This window comes from Sorex fumeus, unplaced genomic scaffold (assembly GCF_029834395.1).
Source record: "Sorex fumeus unplaced genomic scaffold, SorFum_2.1 ptg000070l, whole genome shotgun sequence".
In the NCBI taxonomy this organism is placed as follows: Eukaryota; Metazoa; Chordata; class Mammalia; order Eulipotyphla; family Soricidae; genus Sorex; species Sorex fumeus.
The window spans coordinates 2,464,230-2,476,757 of record NW_026606127.1 but is presented as its reverse complement, the minus strand read 5'-3'; positions in this window follow the sequence as shown (position 1 = coordinate 2,476,757).

Sequence of the window (12,528 nt, the reverse complement as noted above, 5' to 3'; positions counted from 1 at the left end):
GCCAGGACTAGAAAGGATACTATGCCTTGAATAGGGTACCATTAGGAAAAGCAGTTTATCAGAAAGCCATCCTTGCTGGTTTTTTCCCTTATTTTCTCTTAGAACACAGTACTTGGTACTTGACAATTTGAGTATAAACATGCTTCAGAAATGATACTTCCCATGAATAGCTAATAGTGCTTCTCTAGGGTGGTGGAAGATACAGAATCTTCAATGTTTTTATTACTTTCTGGTTTTTAAGTACATGTACGCGCTGTCTGTTAAAATAAAAAAAATGGTATATTCTAACTTGAATCAGGAGATTTGATTCATTTGTGTGGTAGGTGGGTTACAGGTTAAAGCTGCTTGTCACCTTTACAAATATTATTTCATGTGATTTTTTCTTCCTAACATGAGAGTATTTTGATAATAGTCAACTTCTGTTTTTAGATCCTAAGAGGAAATAGAAAAATCAAGTCTCACATGTCTAATTACACATTTTTGTCATATTTGTGAATTATGATTTTTCCTACATAAAAGATAATTTATTAGATTTTGGTGCTCATTTATTAAACATTGAGAAGAACGTTTTCCTGGTTGATGAATATACTTCTAATCTAGGGGTTGAAAATAAATTTGCAGTATTTTGTGATCACTTTTTAAATGGTCTTTTCTGTGTCTTGTGTGATCAAGTGAAATCCTCTGCTATGTTTAACATGTGTTGTTTGCTGGTTAATATTCAAAGGTACTGATGAGAATAATTTTTTGTACTTTCGATATTTCTTTCTGTATTTTACTCATTTCAAACATTTCTTGTCTCTGAAATACAATCACGATTACTCCTATTTTCTTTTTGTTATGTAGTTACTGGTAAATCCTTTCTCTTTAATGGAGCGGTAAAGTGTGCCCTCAAAAATCACCTTCTATTCCATTTTTTGGCTAGCAGTTTTTTCTAAAATAGAATACTGTCTTCATATTGTATATGTGGAACAATTTATTAATAACCTTATTGTACTGTTTTATTTGGTTTTGTTTGGAATCACATCCAGTGTTATTCAGGGCTTACTCTTGGGTCTGCTCTCCATAACTTACTGTACTATGCTGCTTGCTACAGAGCCCAGATTTCATTACTGTCTATATACTTCTTTTTCAGTTCTGTGATACATATTTTTCATGGTATTTTCTATACACTTCCTCCTATGTAAATCATATGAAATAGAAAAATTATATTCATGTATGCATTATTATTCTCAGAATTATTAGTAACTTCACAGTAGATAAACAACGTAAGGCACAGAGTTTAAATAAAGTTTTCCTTCCAAAAACATTTCTTGGGAGAAACTCAAGTAGTCATTTTTGAAGTGGATCAAAAATGAGGGTAAACTTCAGTGCATCCACAAGATTAAGTCGTATGTGAACCGAAAGTAACAGGTACTCATGGCACAAGTCAAATGGAAACCTGATGATTACAATGGTAATAGTTGTAAAGAGCACAAATGCTTATATTAATGTAAGGTATCTTTCTTCCGGTTTCTGGCCTTGTAGTGATCATCCAGGGTCCTGGCCAAAAGAACACATGCTTTAGTTTGTGTAACATGGAAATTCCTAAGGGAGAGAGAGATATAGTACTGGAGGGGATAACGCACTTGCCTTGTACACAGCCAATCCAGTTGAATCTCTGTCACAGCATACACTCTCCCGAATGTTATAAGGGGTTACTCCAGAGTGTAGAGCCAGGAAGAACCAAGATCACTGTCAGTTATTGGTCCATACTCTACACCAACCCATGCCCCTCCCAATAAAAATTATTGGAATATATGAAATCTTTTTACCATCTCTGGGCCTCAGGTTTCTTCTTGTCCAGAGAATGTTTCCCATTCTCTTAGACTTCCTAGTTTGAAAAAGCTTCCATTCTCGCAGATAGCATAGGAGTCAATAGGATAGCAAGCTACAGGCATTTCTAGGGTAAGGAGAGACTATCTGTAAGCAAGAAATCCAAGAACAGACACGATCACCCGGTTCTTCTAAAGTTCTGTGTTCACTTTGGGAGCACGATACCAAATACACAAAGTGCCAAAAGGTTCCCGGCTTTGAATCACCCCAAATTGTTGGAATTTTGGAAATTCAGTTGACTGTTGGTACTAGAAGCATCTTGATGGCTTAAAATTTAAGTTCAGATTGTTCCTCTCAGCGTTGAAGGAGATTATTATTCTCACAGATTTTGTTTATCACCCTCTTGTTCCTTACAGAAAATTTTCAAATTCCATCTTTATTGGGAAATGCACATACTCTGCATCTTTTCCTTTCCATGGTTAATGATGCAGCTTCGGTAACAGGAAGTGTCTGCAAATACTCCAGTGTATCTGCTTCAGCTGGTATTTCTGCTTGGCTCCTGCCCTCAGCCTCTGGCACCTCTTTCCAACCACTGATGGGTAGTGCCTATCTTTACCAACATTTCAGCACAACAATGCTATCTGGAGTGTTTCACCAGAGTCATATATCCACCTCAGCTGCTTCCTACCCGAGTGTTTTGGAATGGGATATTGAAAGAAGTGCTGAAGAGAAGTCTTCCATGGGAGACTTTTCTGTGACGGTCCTTGCCCAAGACACCGCTGTCTCTTCCATGTCTATGGCAGCTCGCTATGAGAAAATCCTAGATACCAACAACACGGTGTCTGTGTACCCATCACTTTCTGCCAGTCTTGTTGAGAGAACACCATCTCTGGTTCCACATCAGAGTCAAAGCCTGTCACTTCCCTACCACGAACGAAGTCAGGTGTATTACAATCATCAAGACACTCTGGTAACTCTCCTTTCTGGCCTGCAGTCTTAAGACTCCATGTCATACATAGGTCAAAATGGCTCTGCCCCCCAAGCTTACAGCAACTCATCTAGAGAAATATTTATGGCTCTGAAGGAGGTCCAGCCCCCAAATAACCAAATACCAGCCTCCTCCTCTGGAATCGACTTCTCTCTGTCTGCTCAACCCATCATAGAATCGAGTTATCAAGGTGAGTAAAACGGAGAGAAGGGAAGGAAAATTCAAAAATTGGGATCAAAAAAGAGGAAAACTGTCCGTAGACAGGTGGTATTCATATACACTGAGATTTTTAAGTTTATGAAAAGAACTTAACTAAACTCAGTTCATGCTTACTTCCGTAACTCCTTTTACAGCATGTTATTTTCACTCTCAACATAAGAGCTCCTAATGGAAATTGGAAGGTATGATGTTAACTAGACATCTAGGTTTCATATAATGAAACTTCAGGAGCACACAAAAGAATGCGACATTTTTCCCTAGTTATTTCATTTACTTTTAATTTTTATTAGTTAAACATAAGGAGGGACAGATGTAGACTTAAAATTATTGTGCTTGGTTTCATTTATACAATGATGGAGTACCTATCCCTCCACCAGTGCCCATTCTCCAGCACCACGGTTCCCAGTATTCCTCCCACCACCATAACCCCCATCCCACTCAACCTCTGTGGCAGGGAATGCCACATTTTTCACATTCTATTTCAGCAGTCCTCAAGAATTACCACACTAAATGTAAAATACATGTCTTAAACTAGTATTTTGTTATTTTCTTAAGAAGTTTCAGAACTCTTATTGTAATGGTACACTTTAACTTTCCCTTCCATTAATGAACAGCAAGGTTCTGAATACACTTGTGGTTCAGAGATTCTGACTCAAATCATGAAACCTAGAATCTGTACTCCAGCACAAATATCATGCTGAAGTAGTGCTTCATTCATACTCTTATTCTATGATATTAACGTCCTCTTATTTTTCCATGAAAGTGAATAAATTGAGAGTACAATACATTACAATGCTAAGCTCTGTATGCATTTATTAGTTTGAAAATCTATATATTTTTTTAAAAAACCTTTTGTTTGGAGGACGTTGAAGTTGTGTCAGAGACCGAAGGGCTCAGGGATTACTCCTGGATCTGTGCTAGGGATCACTGCTGAAGATGCTTAGGAGATCATACGTGATACGAAAGATCAAACTGAGGTCAGCTGTGCGCAGGGCCATTGCCTTACTAACTGTACTATCCCTCTGTCCCAAGTCTCTTATTTTTCAAGTTAGTTTACACAGAAACTCTTTCTAAAACAAAGAAAACCAAAAAACAAGAGCACCACATGACAAACAGTATGAAATACAATATTTATCTCCAATCTTCAAGCACAGGGACTTGTCCATTTTCCTTAGAATAGCCAGTAACAATGCCTTGCCTATTGCTGGTAGGTGCACTGTTGTTGCACCACAAGTTTTGTGGAGTGAATATCTCATTTTGCAGGCACTAATTTCTTTCATGGTTCTTTTAAGTATTGAATTTCCTGGGGAGGAAGACTTCCCAGGCATCGCAACCTTCAGGGAAGACATTTGGTCTGCAACAAATTTCTGAATTGCCCCCACGTTGCAGTAGCAGGATTCAAAGACCTGAGTGTAATCCAGCACCTGAGCTTCGGGAAGTTCCCATAATATCTCCAGCCAAAGTAACCTGGCGCTGACACCAACTCCAACTCAGGAACAAAAAGTTAAGAATTTTGATCAGATGAAAACTGGGCTTTCAAAACCTCTGGAGACCTACCAGATCCCAGTAGACTTAGATCAATGCAAAGATCTGCAGGTAATGAACACCACTGACACAATCACTCTGAAGCAGGTGCAAGAAAACTCAAGTGGAACTAAGGGGACCTCCCATGCAAAACAGAACAACAAAAAGGAGGCTTCTGAAACTCTTGAGGGAGAACCCAAGGCCAAAATCCAGCCAAACGTCCGAGAATGCATGCTAAAGTGGAGCGGGGATTTTTCGTAATGCTGCAGTCAGTGATAGGTGTCCTAAGACCAAAGCCAAAACTAACAGCAAATCTCACAAAGCTGCCTCCAGCAGTAACAGCAAGACAAAGAGCCATGGGCAGGAGAAGATAAAAAACACCAGAGAAAACTCTAAGAAAGCTAACGAGTGTAAGCAGCCAGGGAACAAGGTCAAGGAAGAAGAAAAGCCCACCATTGGCAAGAGGAAATGCAAGGAAACTCAATCTGAGCTTTGCCAAGAGGCAGTTAAAAAGCCCTGCTGCTACCTAGGCATACACATGCTGGATTCTGTCCAAGTGTTTCATGCTTTGGGGAAGGAAAGTGATCCAAAACTTGGAATCTCTTCCTCCCAGGTCCTGAGTACTCAAAGAAGCCTAAAGATGTCAAGCCATCCTCAGCTGTCAAGCTATGTCTAGGTGCTACACAGGATGGGAAAGGCCTTGAGAAATCTCAGGTCAAAGCACACAAACCAAGTAGCAGTGCTGAAAAACGCTCATCGCCAGCAAAGTCTGAGCTGCCACATCCTGGGAAGGTCAAATTGGTTCCTTTGCCTTTTCTTACCATGGAGAATCCACAAGCTCGACCTGTTCCTCGGAGACGACAATCTGTGTCCTCACATGGTCCTGCTGCAGCTTACCATGCCAAGCCTGGCTCTACCAATGCAGCTCAGCCAACCGCTGCCAATTCTTCCCGGTCAACCACTGCATTTTTGTCGGGTTCTGCTAAACCTGCTAAGTCCATTTCAACCAACCCATCTCGACCCCTGTTTGCAGAACCCTAGTAGCCGACCTATTCGTCTCCCCACAACTTCTAGACCTGCTCCCTACAACAGCACCTGGCACTTCTCTCCAGCGTGAACCTCCTCCAGTCTCTGTGAACCAGCGGCAGTCGCCACCCAAACGTCAGTCAGTTTCTCCTCCAAGACTTCCGTTTCCAACCGATTCCATGGAGAAAGCCCAATGTTCCCGAGCTAGACATGTCAAAGCCCATCACCAAAGAGCAGAGACCAGAGCGTGAGGCTATGAAAAGGAAGGCTCAGCAGGAGTGTGAGAACGCTGCCAAACTCACCTCTTTGGGGGAAAGTGTAGTACTTTATTGAGAGGGAAAAGAGATGGACATCTCTCTCTACTATGGCTACGTAATGGGAGTAGCTGGAATGGTAGATTCCATTTGAGGTACCAGATGGTTTTCCTAGGCAAACACTGACATGCCATACACCATTTATTTATTCTAATATATTTTTTCAAATTAAAGAGATGCATCATAGTTAATTGTTTGTTAATAAAAATTCTGAATTTTGAGATCCTGCCTATTGTGGTTGTTTTTGGGAGTGGCTGGGGGTCGAAGGATGGGATGGGAAAGAATGGGAAGTTAGAGACAGGAAAAAGGATGAATAGACAAGACTCTACGAAATACAAACTTAGTCCAGGGTTATAAAGCCCATCATAGGAGAAATTTCATGGGACTGATGAAGAGTGGGGTAGGGTCAGAGGAAGAGTATAGCTGACAGGGCATTTGCTCTGCAACCAAGAAGGACTCAGTTCATTTCTTGCAGACTTTGATGGTCCCCAGAAACCCACCAGATGTGGAACTTGAGCACAGAGCAGGGAGTAAAACCAGAGTACAGTCAAGTATGCCTATCCCTGGTGTCCTCGAAAAAAAATGGGACAAATGGCACAGTCTGCGGTTTTTGGTTAATAGAATAAATTTGGAATAGGCTGAGAAAGTCAGATGAGTCTAAGATGACCAGAAGAAAAGTAAAAATTCTTCAATGGATGCTCTGTTTACGTCTCATGGCCACCTTTGGAAAATAACCAAATTTGAGACACATCACTAAAAGGTTTGGGTGGTCTATCAATAAATGATGGCTGGGGGATGCGAACACAAACACTGGGGAATAAACCTACCAGATGAGTGATCAACGCCCTCAGATTCATTTAAGTATGACTCTTAACAGGGACAAAGCCAAGAGAACAGTTGCAGCTTTAAGCCTGAATATCAGCTCCTGGGAAATGCAAAGATAAGTCATATGTCCTCAGGCCCTCTGTTCAGCATCTGTAGCTGCACCATTTCACTTATTCCCAACAATATTCAGAGTTGCTATCATGGTGACACTTTACTAGTGAGTTTCAACAATGCAGTCCACTGCCTTTGTAACTCTTTGGATTTGTAAACTCCCCAATTTAGCCAAGCCAGCTTTCAGGAAATTTCTGGTGGGGGGAGCTCAAATTATATTAGCTTGAGGGGCTGGTCTTTGGTCTTCCATGGTTCCTGGTGCCTGTAGCTTTCTCTAAACATCGCTTTTAACTGCAGCTCACACAAGAATCAACTTTATAAATGGCGTTGTGGCTGCATTGCGGTAGGTACCATACTAAGACATGCATCCTAGGTGACCACTCCCAAAGCAGTTGGTACCGGTTGACCTTGAGCCTGGAAGGTTGTGGTGGAAAGAGATGGCCCTAGGAGAGTTAATGGGGTGATGGATGGATGGAAAGGAAACCGGGAATGGTAGGGAAGTGGAAAATTGCTGATCATCATGGGATAGTTTGTGGATGTTTTTAAATAAGTTAAAATATTTTTTGTAAAGGAGATTCAAGACAAAAATACAAAAATAAGATAGGTTCCAAAGAACAGGTTACATATAAGACCGAGAGAGCTAAAAAGGTCTGGCATTCCTTCTGGAGCTTTTAATCATACCATTTACTAAAGATGGTATTCTCACATCACTTAGCTGTGGAGAGGAATAGTGAGAAAAAGAATGCCACCGGAAAAGCAAACTGGGAGACCACCTTCAATAAAAGCCAGGTGGAAGGTGTTCACATGGATCCCAAGTGCAAATATATGTCAACAGGATCAAATATTTAACTAACTCTGCTTGGTACCAGTAACTACTTTGTTGAAAATGGGGGGAAATGAACGCAGTTTCTGATTGACCTGAGACTAACCAGTTAATAGATTTTCCCAGGAAAGGGTAGTTGACTGGCTGGGAACAGAAAAACGTGAAAAGTGTTTTGCTACCTTTAATGTATGGCTGGAGGGAATTGATCCCAGTAATCTCTTAAAACTAACAAGCTTCAACTCTCTTGAAGGAATGTTGTATTCACTAAGGAAAAAATGTTGGGAGAAAAGTCTGAACTGATGGGAAAAGAGACAATAAGTGTGAAAGGAGGGCTTGAAATTTGGGTTCCTCTGAAAACAAAGCTTGAAACAACAAGATCTGGGTGTAACATGATATACTGGGAATGGGATCTGAGCAGGAAAAGAGTGATATCAGGGATGTGAACAAGGGAAATCCAAGTTTAGGAAGACTTAGCTAGCTGACTACTCCATGGTCAACATGGTTCCAAGACTACAAGAAATTACAAGAAATTTACTTTAATTTTCTTTCTTTTAAATGGTCAATTAGAAAATGAATTCTGTGCCTTCTTCAAGCAGAATTTTTCTTTCTCAATATTCTGTTCATTTGTGTAAGCATCTTAAACAACTGCTTGATAACAGAATAATTTGATGAGACTTATTTTTTACTTTAATGTTTAGTTGAGATTACTGAAAACTGGGCCTAAAGTGAAGTTTGTCCTGATTGGTACAAGTAGAGAATGGAGGACTAGGGATGGAATTAGAGATTATAGGGTACCACATTCAGTTCCTAATAAAACAAGTAAAGGACAGTGTCCCAAATAGATTGTTGAAAAAGATATTCATCTCTATTTAACATGTAAATTCAGCATTTTCTATATTAAATTAAAAATGAAAGAATGTTCCTATATTTGGTCTTTTAAAGACATTCCAGGTTGGTTAAGGAAACAAACACTGCCTATGAAATCATAACAACTTAATCATAAAAACCTGATTACTACTTAAATTTACAAGAATGTCAGTGCTAAGAATTATTTCCCTGGATCTCACAAGTGTACATGATAGTCATATGAATAGACCTGTGTGGCTATATCGCTGGTATCTAATTTAGAGAATAGATATATAGAGATTAGATCACATAGCTGAGTGTGATCTCAACTTTTCTACACACTCCCATGCCCCACACACCCAAAGACTTGTACTAATCCTTATAGATCCATTACTTTTCCTCCTCCCCTCTCTCAGAGTCTATTAAAATTTCTTTTCAAGTCCTAATGTGATTCGCTTTAGAAAATATTGAGTTAAACCTAATTGTTGTCATTTAGCTTTTAGATAGAGAACCAAGAAAAACTTATTAAAAGTGTATTTTGGTATTCTTTGAAAATGGTAAGAAGTACATTATCATTGAGTCCCTGAATATACATTATATAAAGTATTTTGTGAGGAATTCCCTATACAAATCAGTACTCGAAGAAATAAATGACTTCTCTGAATGAGAATGAACTGGGAAATTTCAAAGTATCAATCAGTGAATCAAAGATGAATCATAGCATTCTATAGAAAAAATAATCTTGATGTAATCTAGTCAACACCATTACATTTTTTCTTATATCAGCTGATAGTACTTTTAATTTTTTAATTTTTATTTATTAATTTTTATTAGTGAAACACCATGAGGTGCAGTTGTAGACTTACATACCTTTGTGCCTGGGTTTCATTTATACAAGAATCAAGTACCCATATCTCCACCAGTGCCCATTCTCCACCACCAAGGAACCCAGTGATCCTCCCACCCCCCACTCGCCCCACCTCAGGGCATTCCCTTTTGCTTTTTCTTTGTTTTACGGTGTTGTGGTTTGCAATGGAGGTCAATACTATTACATTTTCAAAGAAGAACATAGGCCCCTATATGTTCAAGACACTACTACTGTCCTGCGGTTCTTCACAGCATGTACCCTACTCCAAGCCAGCCCTTTGGAAATATGCTGGGAAGGACAACTGGATGTTCCTTTCCTCACACTGACCTGCAAGATTCTTGTTGATTCTCAGCCACATCAACTATTTCATTTGTTGCCTGATATCACCTTCTGTCCTTTATTTTTTTTTAAATATTTGATTTGTTTCTGGAACATAAAGAAAACAATTAAATGGATGAATAAAACAAAAGCAAAATCAAACCTTTACACTCTGACATCAAAATAGTCCTTATAGGAGGGGAATTAAATGACTGAAATGGGTAGGGGAATGTTGTTAGTTGGTTGTGGACAGTAGCTGGATATTTGACAGTGCATGGAGTATGAATACAGAGTTGCTGAGATGAGGAACTCTGTACTTGAAGCGAATACAGTTTGTAAACTAATCATCACAATTATATGTCCATATGAAATTTACCTACATATGCTTTGTGACTTCCTTGCATGTATATGTTATGCATTCCTTTATCATGGCCTCAGAAATGTATCTGAGGGCACTCGGAAATTAGTTGAGCCCAAAGTATGGGGAGAGAGGTAGTAAAGAATTGGAGGAGGAAGAAATATGAGTTGGAGCTTAAGAGTCGTGTAAGAGGAATATATAGATATATATGTGTGTGTAAATACACATATATATGTATAAATATATATATGGGCTGGAGCCATAGCACAGTGGGTAAGACATTTGCCTTGCATGCGGCCAACCTGGGTTTGATTGCTCTGCTCCTCTCAGAGAGCCCGGCATGCTACTGAGAGTAACCCTCCCTCATGGCAAAGCCTGGCAGGCTACCTGTGATCTATTCAACATGCCATGAACAGTAACAACAAGTCTCACCATAGGGACGTTTCTGGTGCCCACTCGAGCAAATCAGTGAACAATGGGAGGACAGTGCTACGGTGCTATGGTTAATTCAAACGTTGTTTATGCAAAATTTGAAAGAATCAAATAAATATTCTATAAATCTGATTACACCTATTAAATTAATATAACTGTAAATAGTGTTTAGAAATGAAGTTGAAGAATTTTAAGGCTATAGAAAGATATTGACAATATATCAAGAAACACTTGGATTTTTGAGGAGCAAGAACACGTAGCTGTTGTCCTTTCTTAAGGTTATTTTTTTGTCTTTAATAGAATATGCTTTCCCTGAGTTTTGTTAAAAGCTTCCGTTTTTTAGAAAGCATCATAGTAAATTATTTTTTTAAAAAAAGTAAAAAAACTTGTGTTTGTGAGTGGATTCTGTATGTTTGGAACCTGGGAAGTATTTTCCTATGTAAGTTACATTAAACATGATATTTATAACAGAAATACCATCTGCAGTACTATTCACAATAGCCAGAAGAAACTATGGTATGCCTACACAATTGAATACTACAAAGTTGGCAGGAAAATCACATCATGAAGTTTGCTTATAAATGGATGTACAGGGAAGAATATCATGCTCAATGAAATCAGTCAGAAGGAAAGAGGTATACTGATTGGACTACCCCATTTTTTGTATATAAAAAACCAGAATATGAGACTAATACCCAAAGATAGCAGAAACACAGGCCAGGAGAACTGGTCAATGGTTTGACGCTTGCCACAAGTGCTGAAGGCGAGCATTTGGAATAAAGAAGGGACCGCTATGATAATGATAGTTGGAAGTGATTACTCTGGGTGAGAACTGAGTCCTGAACGTAGGTAAAGAAATAAACGTGAGATCCTCTCATTCTCTGTATTACAATCCATAATGCCCAAAGGATTAGAGAGAGAGAGAGAGAGAGAGAGAGGTGACTGCCATAGTTTAGAGACAGCAGGCTGTCAGGTGGGGTTTGGGGTTGGGAGAGGGAGTGATGGGAGAGAAACTGGGGACATTAGCAATGGAACTGTATACTAGTGGAGGTTAGGTGTTAAAATATCCTATGATTGAAACTGAGACATGAAAAGGTTTGTAATTTGTGTCTCCTGCAGATTCAATATTAAAACATGATATTTTGTTTCTACCAACATGACTAACCTATGAATTTGCTGAAATTTATTTTTATCAACTTGGCTGGGCTCATTACATGGATGTCTGTGTGGTAAAATTTTTTTTCATTTTATGCGGACTGAAGAGACAAAAATCATAGGGTTGGGACTTCTGGTGGAAGGAGAGAAGAGCACAAAACACCCTGTTGACCACACCTCAGCAGGGTCACCTAACTTGCCTAATGACAGACCTCCTTCACTGATTTCTTCTTTTGTAATGTGGAAAAATGAAAAGACTTTGCAGGCTGACAGGGGGTTGTCCCCTCCAGTTCACACTGTTTTCATTTCGATCAGAATTGTTTAAAGATTATTTGAAAAATTTGGAGCTTAATGATTTGTTCTCACATATTTCCCCTACATGGTGTCAGTGGGCATTGATCCAGGAAGGCCAGCATGAAAAAGTTGAGGTGTATGTCTTAACCACCAATGCCAACACTACTATAAGTATGGAACCCAGAGTACAATAGTAAAACTTCAAAATGTGTTTGTCAAGGAAATCGGTGGGAATGCAGGGAGAAATGGGTAATTTGTTGGTGGAGGGATGCAGACACTGGTGGTGTGATTAGAATTGGAATATTGTATGACAAATCTCCATTATAAATGACTTTGAAAATCAAAATTGCCTATATTTAAAATAAAAGAGAAGTCAACTTATGTCTATAATTCAAGAAAGCTTATCTTGGCAAATTTTGGCAGGGAGACCATAGTTGGTAGAGAGAGGGAGAAAGAAAGGGAGAGTTGACAGTCGGGAAGAGAAGCCAGGATATAATGGAAGAGATGAAAACTGATCTTAGAAGATTTGGAGCCATCAGAGTTTAGAGAGTTAAATGGTGAGAACATTGCAGTTTAGATACTTAAATAGTGAGATTGGTTTCATTCATCAGCACT